The following is a 19674-nucleotide window of genomic DNA, read 5'->3' as shown; positions in this document are numbered from 1 at the left end:
AACTTAATTAACTAGGGGTGCAAAACTGCTGCTATGCAGATTCTTCCTCTATTACCATGGGGGGCAAGATAAAAGGTGACGTGCCTGGAATCAAAGATCTAACGCGACAGCTGCTTGAGATGCAGTGAAACTAAATACATGCCTCACTACGCCATCAAAATACACAATTATTTATTCCGCACAACTTCAACAGGATATGCTCTTCTGCTTTTTTTTGATGCACAATTCAAACTATTAAAAGTAATATCCTAACTAACAAGCCTCCTCCCCACGATTTCTTAGTAACAATCATACGTTCTCCCTATTTGGGTTATTAACTTGTATGTACCTCCCTTTACCTGGGATGGGTTTAATTCTAATTCCAGTCCTTCACTTCTCCTCTCTTTCTTTTTCCCCTCTTAAAACAAATTTCTGATAAAATTTAACCAACACAAGCACCTTGGAATCAAAAATACAAGAACTAAACACCAAACAACCTTTAAATTAAAAAATGCATTTTTAATCATATCCACTTTCCTAATAAATAACAAGGCAATGTGCTTCATGACTAATATCCTTTATTACCATTTCTGCAATTTCCTTATTTATTTATTTAACAATAAATCAGCTAGTTTCATTACTCTTCCCAAATAAATTGAGGTAGATCTCAAACCTCACAGACAAGTTACTTTACCTTTGGTTCCCAAATGCGGACCTAAAGATGTCTTAAATATAAAATAGGAGACTACAGTAAAGCAATGCTATGTATTTATATATATTTCTGCCATGGTACAAAGTATAGACTCACCGTTTTAATATCTGCAACTTCTGTCTTGATGCTTCCTGAACTGCATTTCGACATCATGATATCAGCTTGTAGATTAATCACATAATTTGCAAGCTTCAGCTCTTAAAAAATACAAAATAAACAAACAAACAAGGAAAAACATGTCAACACCACCAATATGAATGCTAAAAATGAACTGGTAAAAAGTACAGGGTCAGGTTATTTTTAGAAATTCAATTGCTCATAAACCTTTCAGCTGTCTCAGAGCGCATCTTTGGTCTCACTTTGGAAAGTGAAATTTTCAGGCATGGAAATTATTTTAATTCAGTATTAGAAATAAAAATTTAAAGAACAATTTAAAGAGCTGAGATTTAATAGAAAAGATACTTCCCCAAAACCTGAACAATGATTCTATCATCTATATAGATTTAAAATGTTCTGTATAATTGCTATGTTCTTCAGAGCTCACAAGTATTTCCTTTTACTTAAGATTTAAATGAACTTTTTAAAAAAATTGCATCTATCTCTTTATTGTAGTTTCAAATTTAAAACACTGTAGAGCCATCTCAAAAAAACACATCAAGTTCATTACTGCATAAATACTATAAATACAAAAATATTATATATGTATGCAGATTGTCATCTTAACTGCACATGTTCAGCTACACTGCACAGAAAGTGCCACTCCCCAGAGTCACAGCATTTCGTACAAACACAGCAGCAACTCTACAAATCTTGAAACAAACAAACAAAAGCGACACAGACCTACAGCATCTTTTCAAAAACTCAAGGAACAAAATTTATTCTATGTATTCACCCAAGTATGAGTTTTCCCAGAGGTAAAAAGACTTCAAAGTCTTTTTTTTTTTTTTTTTCTTAATTGAGAAGTTAAATGCAAAATGAATCTCAATGAAAATTTCTACTCCAATTAGTTCCATGCAGTTAACAAGAAGGACACTCTCAGGATTACTTCAGTATGCTCTTTTTTTTTCTTTACCTCAAATGCTGATGCTGAGCTTTTCCAGAGTTTCCAATCCTGTAATTTTGTTTCACTCTAGGTAACCTAAAAGCCAATACAAAAAAAAAAAAAAAAAAAGGCATTGTAACATGAACTGCCATGAAAAACCATCGGTCAGTCAGCTTTCTTATGTTTTAACATTTAGCTCTGTAGCAACAACACACGGTCCTTCAAAACCTATTTAGCATATGTCCCTTTTTGGTTAGGGTTGCAGACTGTGCACGCCTGAAAGATGTGAAAGAAAGGAGATCTTAAGTGCTTATAAGTTATTTGAATATTTTCTATTTGATCTGTTAAAATAATTTCTAGCTGAGTCCTCTTAGCTTTACCTTTTTCTTCTCCTGTGCTCTCCTCAAGCTCATCTCACTTAACTCTGTGATGAAAACTTAAAGAAACTTGAGATTCAACTAACTTCAGATTCAGTACATTTGAATAAGCTTAAACAACACATTTTGAGTTGGCAAAATAAATAATTACTGTTTCATTCTACAAGAAAAGGTAGGAAGTGCAGTGTTACACACATCTACTGAGTACTGTGTTCATGTATCAAACTGAATTAGCCAATTTTTTTTCACCAGGGCTGTTCAACTCTGCATTTGCATCATATACATATCTTTTTATCCAGAATACTTTTTCTGCACAATGTACAGCAAATCCTTACTTACACATAGAGAGTAGCATCTAAATTTTATACAGCACATTCCTGTTATGCCTAGGCTATTCATTTATTCACTATCTCTAATACACCAACCAGAAAAGTATATTCTCTTGAGCCAGAAAAATTGTCCTATTTGCTGTAAAAATACATACATTTTGTCTCACCTTACAAGAAAAGCATAAAAGAGACCATCTAACTAGAAAATTCAGCTACTGCACCATATAACAAGCACGGATGGGGAAAAAAAAAAAAGAGCTCAATTCTTAATATTTTAAAATTACTTTATTCCAAAACCACAGATGGCAAACAAAAAGCAACCATATTAGTATGTAAGATTTGGGAGACCCAAAACAGTACGTAATTCAACACTAGCCCCAGCAATTTCCTTTGGCATGCCAAAGCTGTCAAGTAGAAAAGTCTCAGCTTTGGCTTTAGCTGACTGGAAGGCATGAATTACAGTAGGCCCTTCTAATGCGAAGCCAAGGTACAACCAGACAGGCCACATTCCAGAGATGCAGTCAAGTTCTCGTACAAAACTGGCAGCTTTTATCACATTAGCATCTAAAAGGCACTGGTGCCCATGCACACAAAAGCCTGTTGCGGCAGAGCGCGACCCTGACTGCATGCAGGCCCCAGGCGTGTGCAGCCTTTGCCAATGATCGTGGCCAAACAAGGGACACAGTTAAGGCTTGTCCTGCACACAACTTCCTCCACCTCTCCAGCACGTAACAGCCTTGGAATCGGACTGGAATCTGATAAAGGTTTTCTTTAGCCACATAAAAAAAAAAATCACATTTTTCTGTACTATGATTGAGGAATTGTTAAAGAAAGAAAATCGTGAGCAGGTAAGTTAGCTAATATCCCCAACTCTGCCCCATAACACTTAAATTGCTAACAATAAAAGATGTTCTAGAAGCCTAAATTTAAAAAAATCTTTCATATTGTTGTTTTAATTAAAAGCTCAGGATAATATCAGACACCATCTAAAGTAGTGCAGCTTAAGTCAGTATTTAAATATGACCATGTTTATATGATATCTAACTGTTATGATTAAAGATTACCAGGATTACTGAAATTACCAGATTACTGAAATTTCAGAAAGAAAAAAAGACCTTCTGAAATGCCATAATCAACATCCTCTACAGCACGAAGTTATACTATTATTCCCTCCATCTCAATAGCTTTGTCTATATTTAATTAAACTATTATTCATAAATTGTTGTCAACCTGCAAAATGAAATTCTTATCTCTCAAAGGCACATATACAATTGGTTTAACGCTCAAAACAACACTATGATGCTCATCTTCCTGAAGATATGAAAGAACAAATCAAAGTCCTCTATGACCAAAAGATAGAAAGTATAAACTGCCCTTATGATTTGTATGATTTGGAGAAAATTGGCTAGCATCTCATCACTATTAACAGCTAGGAACTGATGTTAAGAAGAGAGGGAGGAGTAAGAGGAGAAATGGGAGAAGAAAAAAAAAAAGGATTATAAAATAGGATCCAGCCCTTCTCTTTAATATATTATGTCAGCAATCTTAAATTTTGATTTTTTTTTTTTTAATTATTGATATAGACAGTAAAGTTTAACAGAAACCGCATTACATATTCCTTACTGCCTCAGGTTAATTCCAAAACAAAACTTAACATCCTATAAATTAAGCCTTCTCCGATAAAAGTCAAAATAAACAAATAAATAAATTTCAAAAATCCACGTGCCCAGGACAGCTCTTAATATAGAAAGAGTGCAAGCTAGAATAGCACTCTAAAAGATATTTAATATTTAGTAGTAATCACAACATCTACATTTGCATTCCATGCAACTCTTGGTTTACTTCCCTCACATTGCTGCTTATTAAGAGCACAATTTATCCTTTCCCAAACAACACAGAGCAAGAAGAAAATCAGGTCTAAATGTATGTATTCTAATAAATTTATTATATGAGTATCACAAAACGTGATGGATATTCCTAAGTAGTGTGTTCTGTTATCATTTTTTCCTTAATTTGGAAGCAAGAAGTCATTTGTAAAGATATAGCATATAGGTTATGATCAAGCCTTTCCAACACCTAAGTCTTTGGGCATAAAGGCAACTAGGCAGAGATCAGGCAGACATTAAGGGAGAGATTTCTCTCTTCCTCAATCCAAAGAGAAGCTGTTTGTCAGATCCAGTTCCAAAGTACTGTTTAGTCTCGTAACAGCAGCAGCTGCCCTCTCAAAATATCCCCATGTGGAGATTTCAAGCCTTTTATTTGCACAGATATAAACCCAGTTGCTTCTCCTTGTTAGTTCTTTCACAGAGCAAAAAGCAAAACTCCCCAAAACATGAGTGTCTGATAATTTTGTCACCTCTGACAGAACATTCAAAGTCACTACCGGTGTTCTAGAATATGAGAGGTCTGCTTTGAAAAAATAATTTTACAAAGCAAGAAGTACAAATATCTGCATTTTAAGTTATTCAAGAATTTTTACTGTCAGTAAGAAATCAAGCCTCCTGCAGTTGGTATGAATATATTCATCACATAAAAACACTGTACAAATGGCTGGTGCACTCACGCTGTGTCACACTGCAACCCACCAAAACACAACAGAAAATATGACAGCATTATGCCCTGATAAGCTCATAATTAATTACAAACTGAGCATTGTAGTATTTTTGGCTAGTTTCAGCAGAGCTTCTTTTCTTAATACACTATTCTAGGTTTCATATTACTTGGAATTACCTGCTTCATGGCACTGGTTACCAAATAGCGGTAATTTGGGGACAGAAAAGAAAAAAAAAAAGAAAAAGAGACAGATATAGGAAATAACTTGGTTCTGCTCTTACTACATACAGTTGTAGCTTGCATGAAAGCTGTCAACCCTCCTGTCATCTTGCCTAATATTACCTAAATTGCTAGGGGCTTAATTGCAGAAACTTCACAGGTTGTTTGTTTTCAGTAACACTGGCTGCCAGCTGTTGGCTACCTAATAGTAAAATATCTTGAAAAGTTTTACTGCTTTCTCCCATTCCTAGCTTCTGGAGAAGGAAGAAAAGATTTTGGGAGGTCTGAGAGCTGCATCAGCTAAACTATATTATCTTCCCTTTTTACTGTTGTCTTAAGTGTCTATTCAGGATGTATTAGGGCCTGCTAAAAGAAGTGATAGATTAGCAATTGCTCTCACTGCAGAAGTCCTGGTGATGAAAACAGACATGAGGAATAAAAAGAGCAAAAGTCGGATGAGCAGGAGAACGCATCACCACCAGTTTCAAACTGGGGAAGGAAAATACAGATTCACACATCTTTCGCAGAAAGTTACCAAATCTTTCTTCAGATTTGTGGAAATTTGGTGTTCTACATTGTCTCACTCATTCTGGTGCTCTCAGACTGGGCAAACAGTGCTTGACAGCTTATCTGACCCTTGAGCAGCACTGCATATACTACATTATTCTCACTTTGTAGCAAGTCTGTATTAGGAGCATTTCCATGCTTTCTTTTATCCTAAGGATGCCCTGCTCCAGCCCAATTCCAGTAGGTCAGACTGATTGAATATGTATCTTCAAGGACAATCAAATCCAGACTCTGAAAATATCCATGAAACAACACAAAAGAGAATGGAAGACCCAGCAGCTATAATGAATACATAAACTACTAAGCAGTATTAGGAAAAAAAAATGCCAGTATTTAAATGATAAAGAGCAGTGAAAGCTCAACAGAGTAACATAATTCCAAACAAAATCTGGGAAAAGTAGAGATTTGCCAGCATTAACAAAAGAATAAGATACCAAAGATTTTAGGTTAAAAAAACAGGGGAATAGCATTCTAGAGAAAATGACTCAACCATACTACCCCAATAGAGGAGGCTCGAATACAACAAAGGGCATTAACATCCCCTAATTGTTATTTGCATCAAGAAACCTTATCAGTTAGAAACATATTAAGCTTTGGAAGTTTTATTTAGAAAAAAAAAACCCTCTTTATTTAGACCAATGTTGACTTAATAATCGATATGTAATTACATACAGCTTCATATTCAATATTGGCCTCTCATAAGTCAGGATGGTACATAGAAAAGAGTTTTTTCTGTGCATATTAAGGTGCATTGGGAAGAATTTATAACTCCACTACATATAGATGTACATTGTAAGTTGAATTTTTAAACAGAATTTAACATTATGCTGAATAGATATTTAAATATATTTGGCTTTCAGTATCATTAAGGAATCATTTGATTTGATCAGCTGTAATTAATTATATGATTTAGTTAACTGTGCATACAATGAAGCATAGAGATATCTAAAGATACAGACTACAGGCCGGTATGGCTTTCAAAATGATTTCAACAGATTGACCTAACTTGCTTAACTATGTAGAGATTAGAAAGACTTCCTGCTTTTCCTTACAACTGCCTTCCCACCTTTGGGAAAATTTCAGCTTCTCTTTAGTTTACAGATAAGTTAGAACACCTTTTCTCATGATAAAAATGAACACACTATCTTCTGGCAGAAAAAAAAAAACAAACCCTCTGGCTTTCCTCATTTTAAAGATACTTATTGAATGCAGGATATAGTTCTGACATGTAAAAACTCCATAATGTTTCAACATATAGAAACCTTTTCTCATAACAAATAATTCATACAAAAGATAGACATTTTCATAATTTACAAAGGCTACTTTAACACCTCTATACATATCCCAAAACTGACTGAATCCCAATTCTAAGCCACTAGCACCTTCCAGTATAAAAATAGTTTATAATGAAATTTTAACAGTACATAGTTTTACAAAGCTTTGACTTTGCTGTGCAGATCAGAGCTTAGACAGACTAATCAATTAAATAAGGGAATTCTTTAAAAGAAAAGTGCAATAGGTGCTATGTGCAAGCTGTCACTCACAAGAGTGGCCTTTTTTAAGTCATGTTAAGCATGGAGCATATGCAGAGGTTTACCCCCTCTTAGTTTCAACGATGGTAGCTCATCCTGGCTATCAAAGAATGCTTCTACTTGTATAAAGCATTCTTGCTCAAAGTTTTAATGTATTTTAACAGCACTGCTTAAAGGGTTTTTGTTTGTTTTTTTTTTTTTTAAGCAACTGCATTACAATTTCATCCTAGGCCTATCAGAAAAAACTAAGGTCTTGAAAATTTGCATAGCCTAGTTTTACCCCCTACTTTTACTCTGAAGGTAAGTTAATGAGTGAGTGGGGGCAACAGAACTGTATTGAAGTTGGCAGGTGGGAAGGGAAAATCAGGAAATATTCCTGGTTTACAAAGATGACTTGTTTGTCCCCAGCTAGTTCAACTTGTTACTTGAGAATTTCCCACAATTATTTAAAGCCTTCAGGCTGGAATTCTTCAGCTTTGATTTCCAATTAAGAATTGCAAGTCTCTACATCTCACTCGTAATAAAGAAGTTAGGAATTTGTGTATTTTTTTTTTTAATTCAGGACAATGCTTTGTCCTCCCCTCCCTGAAGCCTAACCACCATACTCCAAGCTAACCATATTGTGTCTAAAAACAAAAATACACAAAGAGTACTAAATACAGATTGTTTCTGAAGGATGCAGAACTGGATAAAGGAAAACATTCAAGAGTTAGACTATTAGACTTTGATTTGTATTTGTTTATATATTACTACTGTGGAATTTATAATTTTTAGATTGAAGGAAAATACAAAGCTATGCTTTAAAGTTTCAAGTATTTTCTTGCACAGCTCCTTAATTATGGTGTCATATCTATAAATTACTACTAGATGAAAATGAGAGGTTTTACACTGGCTAACTTTGGATACCAATCTCCCAAATGATCCTGATTCTCATACCCCAGGAAACCCAAGCTTATTAAGCCTGTATGTAACAAAAACCTAACAATAAGTGAGAAAGTGAAGAGCTGGGGGGGGGGGGAAGGTAAATATTTTAAGTGACAGAGAAACTAATATTCACATACAAAGCAAGACAATCAGCTGGGAGGAAGCATTTGGGGATTAGATTTCAAGAGACTGCCGATCTTAGAAACCCTCAGAAACCTAGCACTAGATGAAAGAGTCCTACTTCCCTCATTACTCCTTCCCTTCTCTTACCAGCTTTACCATTTGTCTGGAGGAGGGCCAGGGGGGAAAATGGGGAATAAAAATAGTTTAGCTGCTAAAGCGGCGATTTTTCTTTAAGTTATTTTTGGCTAGGGAAGTTTTCTGATGGTTCAGTGAGCTGATTTAGTTAGCCAATGAATACTGAGCTGGCAGTATTCATACTAGCAAGGACAGTAATAGAAAGTGTTACCTATTTTGAGAGCAACAAGACATTGCATTACCTACACCACAGAGAATAAGCAAACTGGATTCAAGAGGTTTTCGACTGTCACTCAAAATCAGACTTACTGTCTCTACTGGCAACTATTGCTAAACTGCATTACAATACACAATGCAATAAACTTGAAGGCCCAGGGGATGACTTCTTGACATCTACTTCAAGACCAACTAACTGAATGCAACAAAAGGAAAGTCTACTGGCAGCAGACAGCACTAACAAGGCAAACTGACAGAAGCTTTTAACAGTAGTTGGCAAAGTATATATCAATAGCATTATTGCCATGCAACTTAAAGCACTTGGCAGAAATTAGCATCTCTTTCATCCTTATGCCAATCACTATATCTCCTTAAACCATTCAGCAATTTCTTGTAGACTCTTATCCACCAAGACAAATCATGCTAAATCATGTATTCTGTTGCTGAAAACTCATCTTTTTCATTGAGGTAACATGTACTTTGGAGAACATTTCCAGAAAATTCAGTATTAATTAAAACAGGTTTCACGTGTCAACTTCTAGATAGCAAAGCATTAGCTATGCAAAGAAAACCATAGAGAAAATTACTCATCACTTGGGAGTTCATCATACATTTTTCCATGGCTTAGGGAGCTTATATGTTCTTTTGCATTCTCCCAGTCCTTTGCATTGAACTCATCATAAAAATGCAGACCCATTTGGTGCCCATTTCCTCCCTAACAGCAACATCTCCAGGTTTGTCTCTACCACAGCTCAAGCTTCTTCCTTTCAAATACTGTAACAAAGTAAATACTCCAGTCACATTTCTCCAGAGGTCTTTCTGATTATACAGAAAACAAATCGACTGATCTATTCAGCATACAAACCATGGACTTGAATACTTGAAAGTACACCTGAATTACCGTATTTATCTTTGAAAACATGCTGCAAAAAAATCTGTCCATTTCTAAGGGTTACAGTTTGCCATATTCCTTTATTCCCCAAACAAGCAAAGTCAGGAGGCTGATGTTGATAATTTCAAGACTCTAGCAAGAAAATGAGGAAAGGAAAAAAAAATCTTTACCATCTCTAAAAAAATCAAGAAGTTGAAAGGACTGTTTAATTTTCATTGGCTAACAGAAAATATAGATCTTGCTTAGAATAATTGTTGAAATAACTGAGAAAAGTAGAAGAGAAATAATATAAAACCCCTTGCTACTGCCATTTTGCTCACATTGCCTCTGCGATTCATGACTGGCATGCTGATCTGCACGCAGATCACTAAACTGGAAGAAATTACTTATCTCCTGAGGTCAATTTTCTCACTTAGTCTCGTGTAAACAGGAAAACATTTTAGTGAAAACAAACTTACAAGACACCTCTATCCCTCATCCCTTCCCAGGGGCTCACAGAACTTAAAGCAGTAAAAGAGATCTCAAAACAATAAAAAAGTGTGCTTTTTCAAGCCCCTTAACAGTCACACAGTTTCTAAAATATTGAGCAACACTGTGAGACAGCACTGTGTTAATACAGTAACTAAAAATGATCATCAGTACCAAGAAAAAATCTTTCTGTCAAAAATCTCTCACATAGGCCGTATCACTTCTTGATTAATAACCTTATGTAGCCATTTATAACACAGGTATTTAACTTCAGTAGAAAGATGGAAAAAGGTTATTAAGAAAGAAAAGAAAATGCCAGAGCTTTTAAATGCTTTTAATTATAGTGCAAACACTATTTTACTTCACCATCTTCCTTCAAAAGCAAATTTACTCACACGGTGAAGTTAGCAGGCAAATCTGTCTGCCTTGTTCAGAACTAAAAACTCTGAAAGTAGAACTAATATTCTTAAGAATGACCAAATACGAAATTAATGAGCATTTCAGAAAGCCACAATTAGTAAGTCTGCCTAAATGGAGGCAAGTATTTTAAGGCATAAATGGAGCATGCAAACACAGTAACTGTTCTCCGAGTCAAGCATGTGAAAGCTAAACTGGAAGGACAGGTTGAAACAAAAGATATCTGAATTAATTTGCTAAAACTCTCAGAGCAACGTTTAGGTCTCCTGAATCCTAAACCACGTGTTTAAAAACCAGGTTTTGAAACATCTATCAATTACAAAGCTATCTATTACTTTAAGTAAGCCTTCTTCATTCGTTCCTAAATAAGAAAACACTCAGCTTAAGTATATTTTTAAAAGATTTGGAAGTCCCTAATGGTACCTATATGCTTCTAATTATATGCTAATTACTGGATAAGGAAAAAAAAAAAAGGTCAAAGTCACTACACACAGCCAGTAAGAGTTGCAAGAAAGCAGCAAGACACTTGATCTGGCTCACAGCTAACAAAGCAGACTGCAGTAAACAAAGGAGAAACATGAATTGCAAAGCTAACTGGCCCAGACATGTGGTAATGGCTTGTTATCTGCATATCCCAATCACCTCCATGGAGTCAAAGAAATTAGCTTGTGAAAGAAGGCTCTATTTGCCTCACTTGCTAAGGAAAGGAAATGTATGTTACCAGTAAGTGGGTAGATCTAAGCCTCCAAACCAGTTTTCATAAAGAAAGGAATAAGCAAAGAATAATTTCCTCTAAGTTTGAGGAAAATGCCTCTTTTTCCTCTTTCCAAACATCACATCTCTACTTAGTGAAAGGCTGCTACACAGTTCATCTTTCACTAGGAATAAGAGGTTCCAGAGAGGACCGGACACTAAAAAACAGGTTTTAAAAACTCACACTAATGTGTGTGAGTGCGCGCGTGTGAGTGCACGCATGTGCAAGTGCACGCGTGGTGGGGGGTGTGGGGAATACACATAAATGAAATAAAAATGGCAAAGGCTTAGTGTGATGAACTATTTTTCAATAACACCAGCAGCTAAATAGCCCCCACCTGCCCACCTCTGCCCCCAACAATCAATCCCTGCAGCCAGCAGCCCTCTGCTGTATTCCAGATGTATGCACATCTGTGCACGCTCATCTGGGGAGCCCAATCAAGGAACTCAGCCTTTTTGATGGTAACTGAACATGCAGCACCTGGGCAGAGACCAATTAAGTCAGGTTTCATGAAAATGTTGCACGTACTGAGCAATTACCTTTAAGTGGAAAAATTACATGAAAGCAACCTCCTTTTTTCCTATGTTACTACTACATCATGGCAAGAATCAAGAGGTAACACTTTTAGTTCCATTTTCTTGGTAAGAAGGAACCCAAAAGTAACATCTATACCAAGCCAAACAACAAGAGCAGATTCACCAGCGTGAAACCCCTGAAGTAAAAGGCATGACAGGAGGTACAAGAGTCTCTTGGCTTCAGTAGTATTCATGCAAAAACTTCATCATCATCATCTTCCATTCTACATGAGAAAGAAATCTCACCAGCTCCCAAATTTCTCCACAAAAGCAAGCACAACAATGCAAGTGAATTCCTTGATAAAAGCTTCAGTTTTCCACTTTGCTATTTTGAAAGCAGGATCAGTATAAAATGCAACAAGTAACAAAGAATTTTTACTTAGCTAATATAGCTCACAATAAAGTGTAGAAATAATAAGGGAATTTTAGATATCATTTTCAAGCTTGAAAATTTATGACTCAGTAGATAAAGCATGCAGGATCTACCAAAAAGGTGAGCACTCACTTAATAGATGATTATCACTAATAGATTATCATAAGGTTTTATGAAGAAAGTGTGCACTGTCTTATCCTATGGATTAAATCTTTTAGAACAGTTATTTTACTTCCCCATGCCCGCCCATTCCATCAAACAAGAAGCACAGTCGGAACACTAAGACTTGAAATCCCTACCCAAGACTGCAGCAGGTTCAGCTAAAAAACATTGTTTTTATTATGCATCTATTTCTTTTTCCTCTATTGATTTAGCACATTTCATATGTACGTTATGAAACGCAAAAGAATAAAGGAAGAAGTCCAGGGGACGTAAGGAAATCTCACTTTTGCCCGCTCCAGTCATTAGCCACCGTTAGCCTTCACCCCAGAATATCCTAATATCCTACCACATGTAGAAGTTACTGCTCCATATAAGACTATAATCATACTTTTTCTCTTTAAAGGCAGAAGCGGTAATTTTTCTTCCAAGAAGTGACTATCAGAGTGAAGAAACTACTGTTGAGCACGACAGAGATGGGATACAGTGGCTTCACAAATACTCACTAGGCATTCAACAAAATAGTTGAGCATGGGATCAAACTCACTGCCCACTGATTACATCTCATGATCACTATACTCTCCAGTTTGTAGCAGCTACATAACAGAAAACAAACAATTAAAAACCCACAAATACCCCAAACTCTCTACATTCACACAGAGAATTATAAAAAAAATCCATTTCAAGAAAGCTTTGATGTTGTCTGTGTTCTCAGTACATACTATATGACATTTATGGTCTATAAATGTACAATCCCTTTCAAAATTGAACTCTTGCTATCAACTCTATTTTACAGTTTATCTACAAAATAAATCAACTGTCAACTCTCAAATACTAAGTTATTGACTCTTAAGGAGAATAAAGACTTTCTAATATTAGTCTTTGACAGTAATTTGGCATTTGGTTACAGAGCAACACAAGTTTAGTCAGTTAAAGGCAACATGTGTAAAATAGTGATACCTGGAGCTTACAATTGCAGATGCAAAAGCAACTTTGTGCCCCATGTGACCTTTTCTGTAAAATGGGAAAGTGCCCTTGCGAATTTTTGCAATGGGAAATGAGAAGGCTCTAAAGAGTGTGCAGTTTTTCGAGTTACAAATTCAGTTTTTTGTTTCTGTTGTTAATCTTTAAGCTGCAGTACAGTAAGTGTTCTTTAGTGTAATTTATGTAAAAACATAAGAACAAGAACAATTTTTAATCTATTGGCTTTCCTCTACTGGTGACCCATGGGGGACACCTAGGAAGGAAAATAGCAGCTGTGTAGATACAACTTCCCACTGAGCAGTCACCTTGATATTTACTTTGTCAAAAGATGAATGTCTCCAATGAGTTTTGTCTATAATCCAGTTATTTTTGACCTTTATACATATTCATGGTATTGCCAATACACTGTTACAACAGGTATTTTAGCTACATAAAATGTGAAAAATTGTCAACTACAGAAACCTCAAAAAAGTGGAGGGGAACCCTAACAACTGCTCCCAAACTGCTTTTGGCACAATTATACTTCATAGACACCTCTTTCTTCTGTCAAGTCTTTCCTGTAGGAAAAGTTCTAGTCCTTTAACCATGTTAATCAACATTCTTCCTTTTCTTAATCTAATCTTTTGCACGTGGAAGACAGAGGCAAAACCGCCAAACTGCATGCTATGTTAAATATAAGAGTCTGGCATGGACTTATGCAATCATATATTGATGTAATTTTATTCTCAATTAATTGTCAATTCTAACATTATTTGCTTATTAGTGCTAGGCATTGAGTTGCAATTTTTCTAGAACTGTATTACACTAAGATACTTTCATAAATAGCAGTAGCTAATTCAGAGTCTGAACAAATACATAAAAACTTCTAAGTTCTATAGATTAGGAAGAAACAAAGCAACAGGGAGATCAGTGGGAAGCTGCATGCACATCTATAAAAACTTCTAACAGCTTCTTCAAGCCTTTTAGGAAGTATGCAGAATACAATGTATCTTGTAAAGACTAGCAACAGAGAAGCCCCTCTTAGGGATTTAAAAGGAAAAAATCTGGCATAATAAAAACCAATTCCAATTTGTGTCTGTATTAGCTAACAACAACAAAAAGAAAGGCACACAAAAGACCCTCAAACCCAAGGGTTGCTTAAAAGCCATGTCTGCTGTTTGCACTTTAGTTGGTCACCTGAAAAGGCTTGTGAATCAGAGGCCTCTTAAGACGCAGCACTACACTGTGGAAGCCAAGCGCATGCCAAGCTAAGAGTAAACATTTTGTCTTTTTCCTTTGAAGGTGATAATCCCTCCCTTTCCAACCCACGAGCTCTCATCAGCTGAGGCTCTGTATATCCTGAAGCTCAGTATCCTAACATTAAAAACTCTCACAGCTCCATCATCCGAGGCGCAAAGCAGCCTCCAGACTTTGAGCTGTTGAAGTCAGCTGGACCGTAAAACACCTTGCCTTTGGAAACAATGATTTCTGCTAAATAGTAACAAACAAAATATCCATTTTTTTAAGTATCAATACACCATTTGTATCTTCTCAGGGTTTTATGTATTACCTAGCACCTAAATTGCATCAAATCCTACCGCGAGACGTATTTGTCTTTTTAACCTTTTGTCTCCTCAGCCTCAGATCACAAGGTAGCCCTCAGCACGTTGCCCCTGTTTCCACACAGGCCTCTCTTAAACGCGAGGCGGTGGAAAAGGAGCGATGAATTACCCATTTTTACTGCCCTTAGCCGTAGCACCGAGCGGGGGAACCTCTTTGCAACCCCCCCCCCGCCCCGGCATTTCGTGCCCCCCACGCCGGCCCGGCACCCCGCGGCTGCGGGCGGCCCCGCGGCCGCCCCTGCGCGACACAAAGCGCGAGGGGCYGGAGCGCGGCGCCGCTGCCGCCGCCTCCCCGCGCGGGGCGGGAGAAGCCGCCGGGCCGGAGCCGCAGGCCGTGCCCGAGGGAAGGGGGCGGAGACGGGGCAGGAGCGCCCGGGAGGCGCCGCCGCCATTCCGGCCCCCGCGCCAGGGCCGCCATCTCCTACCTGCTCGGACGGGCCCCGGCGCGGCGCTTCCCCCCGCTACAGGCCGCGCCTCATTGTGCCGCCGCCGCCGCCATTTCGCCGCCGCCGCCTCCTCACTCCCCCCAACTGTCAGGTTGCTCCATTCACCTGGGCCCGGCGCAGCCTCCTGCCCCTCCCTCCCTGCCCCTGCGCGGCGGGCGCTACGCAAACGGAGCACCTCCCTCTCCCCTCCCACCCGTACCCACAGGGGCCGCCCCGCGCCCGCGGCGCAAGCCCGCTCCGAGAATGGCCCCTGCGCAGCCTGCACGCTCCGCGGCGCCGCAGCATGGAAGGAGCCACGCGATTGGCTTAGAGGGACGGGTAAAAGGTGAAAGGTTCACAGCGTAGCCAATGCCGCGGCTGGACACGGCGGCGGAGGCGGCGCAGGAGCTCACGTGTGTGCGTGCTCCCTTCCCCCACCGCAGGAGCGTGAGGTGCTCAGTCCCGCCTTACCCTCCCTCCGCGCATGCGCACGGGCTCTCGCGGGGGCGGCGGGCGGCTCCGCTGAGGCGAGGCCGCGCCCGCCATCTTGGGAGGGAGTTGGTAGGGCTGGTCAGGAACGGAGGCTCCCTCACTGATCCGTTGCTATATCTCCTTCCTTGTACACAGGCAGTCATTTCCATGGGGAGATCCCTCCTTGCAGAAGGTAGTGCCTCAGCATGTGCTGGCACCAGTGCCAGACAAGATGGATGTGGGTCTGGCTGCTGCCAGTAGCATCCAGCTCTGCTCACTAGTTCCTGCTGGGGTGGTGAAGCGATGAAGTTCCACACAGCTGGTGAACTGTGTATGTGATTGCAAGGACATCTGCATCCTTGCAAAGGGGCGGGCAGGCCTTTTCCATAGCAGTGAAAGAAATAATAATAATTAAAAAAAAAAAAAAAAAAAAAAAAAAAGTGAAAGGCCTTGGAAACCCTTGTCACCAGGGGGCAAATAGTCAAATAAGTTCCAAAAAAAAAAAAAAAAACCACAGGTACCAAAGATAAAGAAAAATAGAGAGATACCACTTAACATCCCTGAGTCCATGACAATGGAAGGAGAAAGGACCAAGGGAGGTGGTCACGTCCTTGTGCTCCTTTTGCCATTGCTTAGGACAGTGTCAGATGATTGGAGCACTGCTTTTCTCACTGTTTCTTGTCCACTTTCACCTGCTTAAGTGTCTTTCCTAACTACAACTGTACTAAAAAATGCCATCCCTTGGTTTAAATAGAAGACTCAGGAATAACTGAAGTTCTGGTCATTCAAGCGGGACATTGGAGTTGTATTAGTCAGGTTATCAGAATTAGCACATAGGAGTTTCCTTACAGTTTATTTTAATTCCAAATCCTAAGTAATTTAAAGTTCTTCTCAGCTCCCATGGCATCACTTGGCAATACCGTTCCCTTTGTGGCTGGTGAGAAGACTGAATCCACCTAACGTGGTGGATGTAGGTAACAATCAGACCTCCAGGCTGGATTACCTCGTGACTTACCCACAGCTACAGCGTTTATCACATATTTATTAAGGAAAACAATGTATGTGTGTAAGTCAAAGTATTAGTGCAAGTAAAGGTAATTCTCAACAAATTCAAATCTAGAGTCTGAAAGTCTTATGTGAATCCTGCTGAAAAATTAGAGAATGGATATGGATATGAAATAATCACATGCTATGACCATCATGCCACCTCCCTGTATAGATTGTACTTTTGTGGAACCACAATTGTTCTGCTGATTTCCCAGTCATCAGTTACAAAAGTTGTGGAGAATTGTTCCAACAAGCTATATTTAAGATTCAGTTTTCCCCATTAAATTTTTCTCCATGTCCTTCATTCATACACGTATCCAAAAGCATCATTATTTTCAAGTAGCTTTCCTACTGTCTGTGCAGGAAAAAAAGACATATTTTTTCACATTAGCTTCAGAGATGGGGCAACAAACACACTTAGAAGAACAAACCACAAACATAGCTATAGCACTAATGAAAAGTCAGGTCCATGGACTACTCATACATCACCACACCAACAATGTAAAGATTTAGCCACATGTGGGCAATGTGGTCATTATTGTGCAAGGAAATCTTTAAACAATGTAAATTTACATACCTGGCCATATTCTGCCTGCTCCTGGCACCTCCCTTCCCCAGTGGATAGACTTGGTTGTGTACTGTATATCGCTGATGCTGTTGGCTCTGCAAAACACTGCAAGGTTTCGGGTGTTCAATTACAGCTCAAGTTACATCTGTAGGTGTCCAGGTGTGCAAGTTAGGACTGTCCTAAGATCACAGTTGCTTACACAGAGATTGGAGATCCTCCTTGTTGCCCAATAAAGAGACAATAATAAGGTCATATATGTAATAAAAAGCTGCCTCTGCCCAACAACTCTCCTTTTAAGTTGTGCTGAACACTGTGCATGGGCAATGGAACATGTGGCACTGGAGACACAGCCTTTTTTATTGCATCCCCACTCAACCTGAGATTTACTGCCTTCTGTAATGTAGCTGGCTATGTTGTACAAAAACACTACGAGGAGGTAAAGTTGACGTGAGCACTGTAAGGTTTAAACTTCAGTGAAATTATTTCAGGAAAAAAAAAAAAAGTGAAATAGATGCCTAAAATATTACCAAAGTAAGTGTTTTCCTTCCTTGGCTCAGACCTCTGTTACCATTTAGAACTCTTCTTTTGTAATACTAATGTTATTAAATATTAAAGTCTTAAGTATTTTTATAGCATGCAAGGGGCATCCTTCTGTTTTTATGGATGAAAGAATAATTCTATCCCATGACAAAACCTTAGGAAGAGGAGCAGCTGTTCAGTCTTGTCCAGTGGGAGCTGTCAGAACACATGTGTCTGTTTTTCCAATTTTAGCTGAAGTACTGAGGGAAATTGGCATTTTCTAATTTATAATGTAAATTAGAGCAGAAAGAAACCCTCCCTAGTCCTTTGGAGGCCATGATTAAATCTTTTTTTTTTTTTTTTTTTTTTTTTTTCCCAATTCAAGTAGGTTCAAAGAGAAGGCAAGTAGAGTACTTCCAACACAGAAAGCAATACACATAAATGCCAAAAAGAAAAATTCTGGAAGTTATTTTCTTATAATCAAGAAAACATCAAGAAACAGAGATCTTTTCTCCCTTCTGTTTCCAGAAATGGAATCAGTAAGGGCTGGTAGGTTTTGTTTCTATTTGTTCATATGAGACAAAAAAATATGTTTGAGTTAGAAAATGACAAAAATGCAACTTCTTCACAACTGGCTATTTTACAGTAATTGGCCTTGATCAAGCTATAGAATTCTGAAATGATGTCACCATAATAGGCTTTTTGCTTTGTTTTTTGCCTTGAGGTTTAAATGGATTCTGAAGATCCTCCTTCCTGCAAGTCTATGGTGACCTCTGTTGTCCTCTGCTGCTGCTACCAGCCGTGTCCCTGTGTTGTCACTACATCCCACAGGATCCCAGTGATACATTGAGGATTACCAGGAAGATACTGCAGGCCATAGTGTCTTAAGCAAGTTTCTGGCAAGGCAACTTTCCTGCATCCAGTCTCAGAAAATTTAGCCAAGACTTTCCTCTCAATCAGCCCCTTGCCTGGCTACCAGCTCGTGGCTGTGAATTCCTGCAGAAAAGAGACCGTTTGGCACAGTACGAAAGATCTACCATGCCCTAGTTAACAAACTTTTGGCCAACAATCAATAAAAATACCATTTTACAATCTATAAATGTACTTAGCTGCTACATTTAAGATGATTCCTGCAAACAAGCAGATCATTTGTATTAGCAAAGTGATAAATCAGTTCCCCAGGGCACAGATCAGTCATAAAAAAATAATGCAAAAATAATCACTTCAAAGTATTTACAGCAGATGGAGCTATATATTTTGCTTTGATCATATGTCACATTATATGCCAAGGTAATGGGTACAGTTGTCTGGGGTAGAAAACTGCTAGTAGTATCATCTAACCAAGGAGTGAAATTAGTCGCTACAAGGTGTTTCATTAATTATTGCAATGAGTTCTCCTGGTCATAATGTTTGTAACATCAATACAAATAGCAATTCAAGAAGATTATTACTTTATATCCATATGGGCATATTGTCTGTGTTGCATCTTCTTTCAGTCTCAAAAAGTATGTTTACACAGCAAGGAAAAGGGTTTGTTTGCAGTGGCTAGCAGAGGACTTTTATCCCTCATTAGAGAAAATTAACTAACTACAACAGTTCCTGTTCTGTGCTTGAATTCAAAGCAAAGTTTGGGCCCATATTCCTGCGAAAGTTTATTCTGCTCCCAAACACTGAGGTAATCCGCCGTGACTATTTGAACCTCAGCCTCCATAA

At 38.4% G+C, this 19674-nt stretch overlaps 1 protein-coding gene across 2 annotated transcripts in view; it reads right to left on the bottom strand.

The window, feature by feature from the left end:
* Positions 1–1820, bottom strand: part of DICER1 (dicer 1, ribonuclease III) — a 41469-nt gene extending 39649 nt beyond the window's left edge. For both annotated transcript variants that reach the window (XM_026046975.1, XM_026046983.1), the window contains exons 1-2: positions 1764–1820; positions 788–888 (exon numbers count right to left, since the gene is read on the bottom strand). The gene's annotated coding sequence lies outside the window, so the exon portion shown is untranslated. The remainder of the gene's footprint in view (positions 1–787; positions 889–1763) is intronic.
* Positions 1821–19674: the final 17854 nt, after the last annotated feature.

This window comes from Nothoprocta perdicaria, unplaced genomic scaffold (assembly GCF_003342845.1).
Source record: "Nothoprocta perdicaria isolate Ctin4 unplaced genomic scaffold, notPer1 scaffold_108, whole genome shotgun sequence".
NCBI lineage: Eukaryota > Metazoa > Chordata > Aves > Tinamiformes > Tinamidae > Nothoprocta > Nothoprocta perdicaria.
Note: the sequence above shows the minus strand (reverse complement) of the source record. Positions and strands in the feature narration are given on the sequence as shown.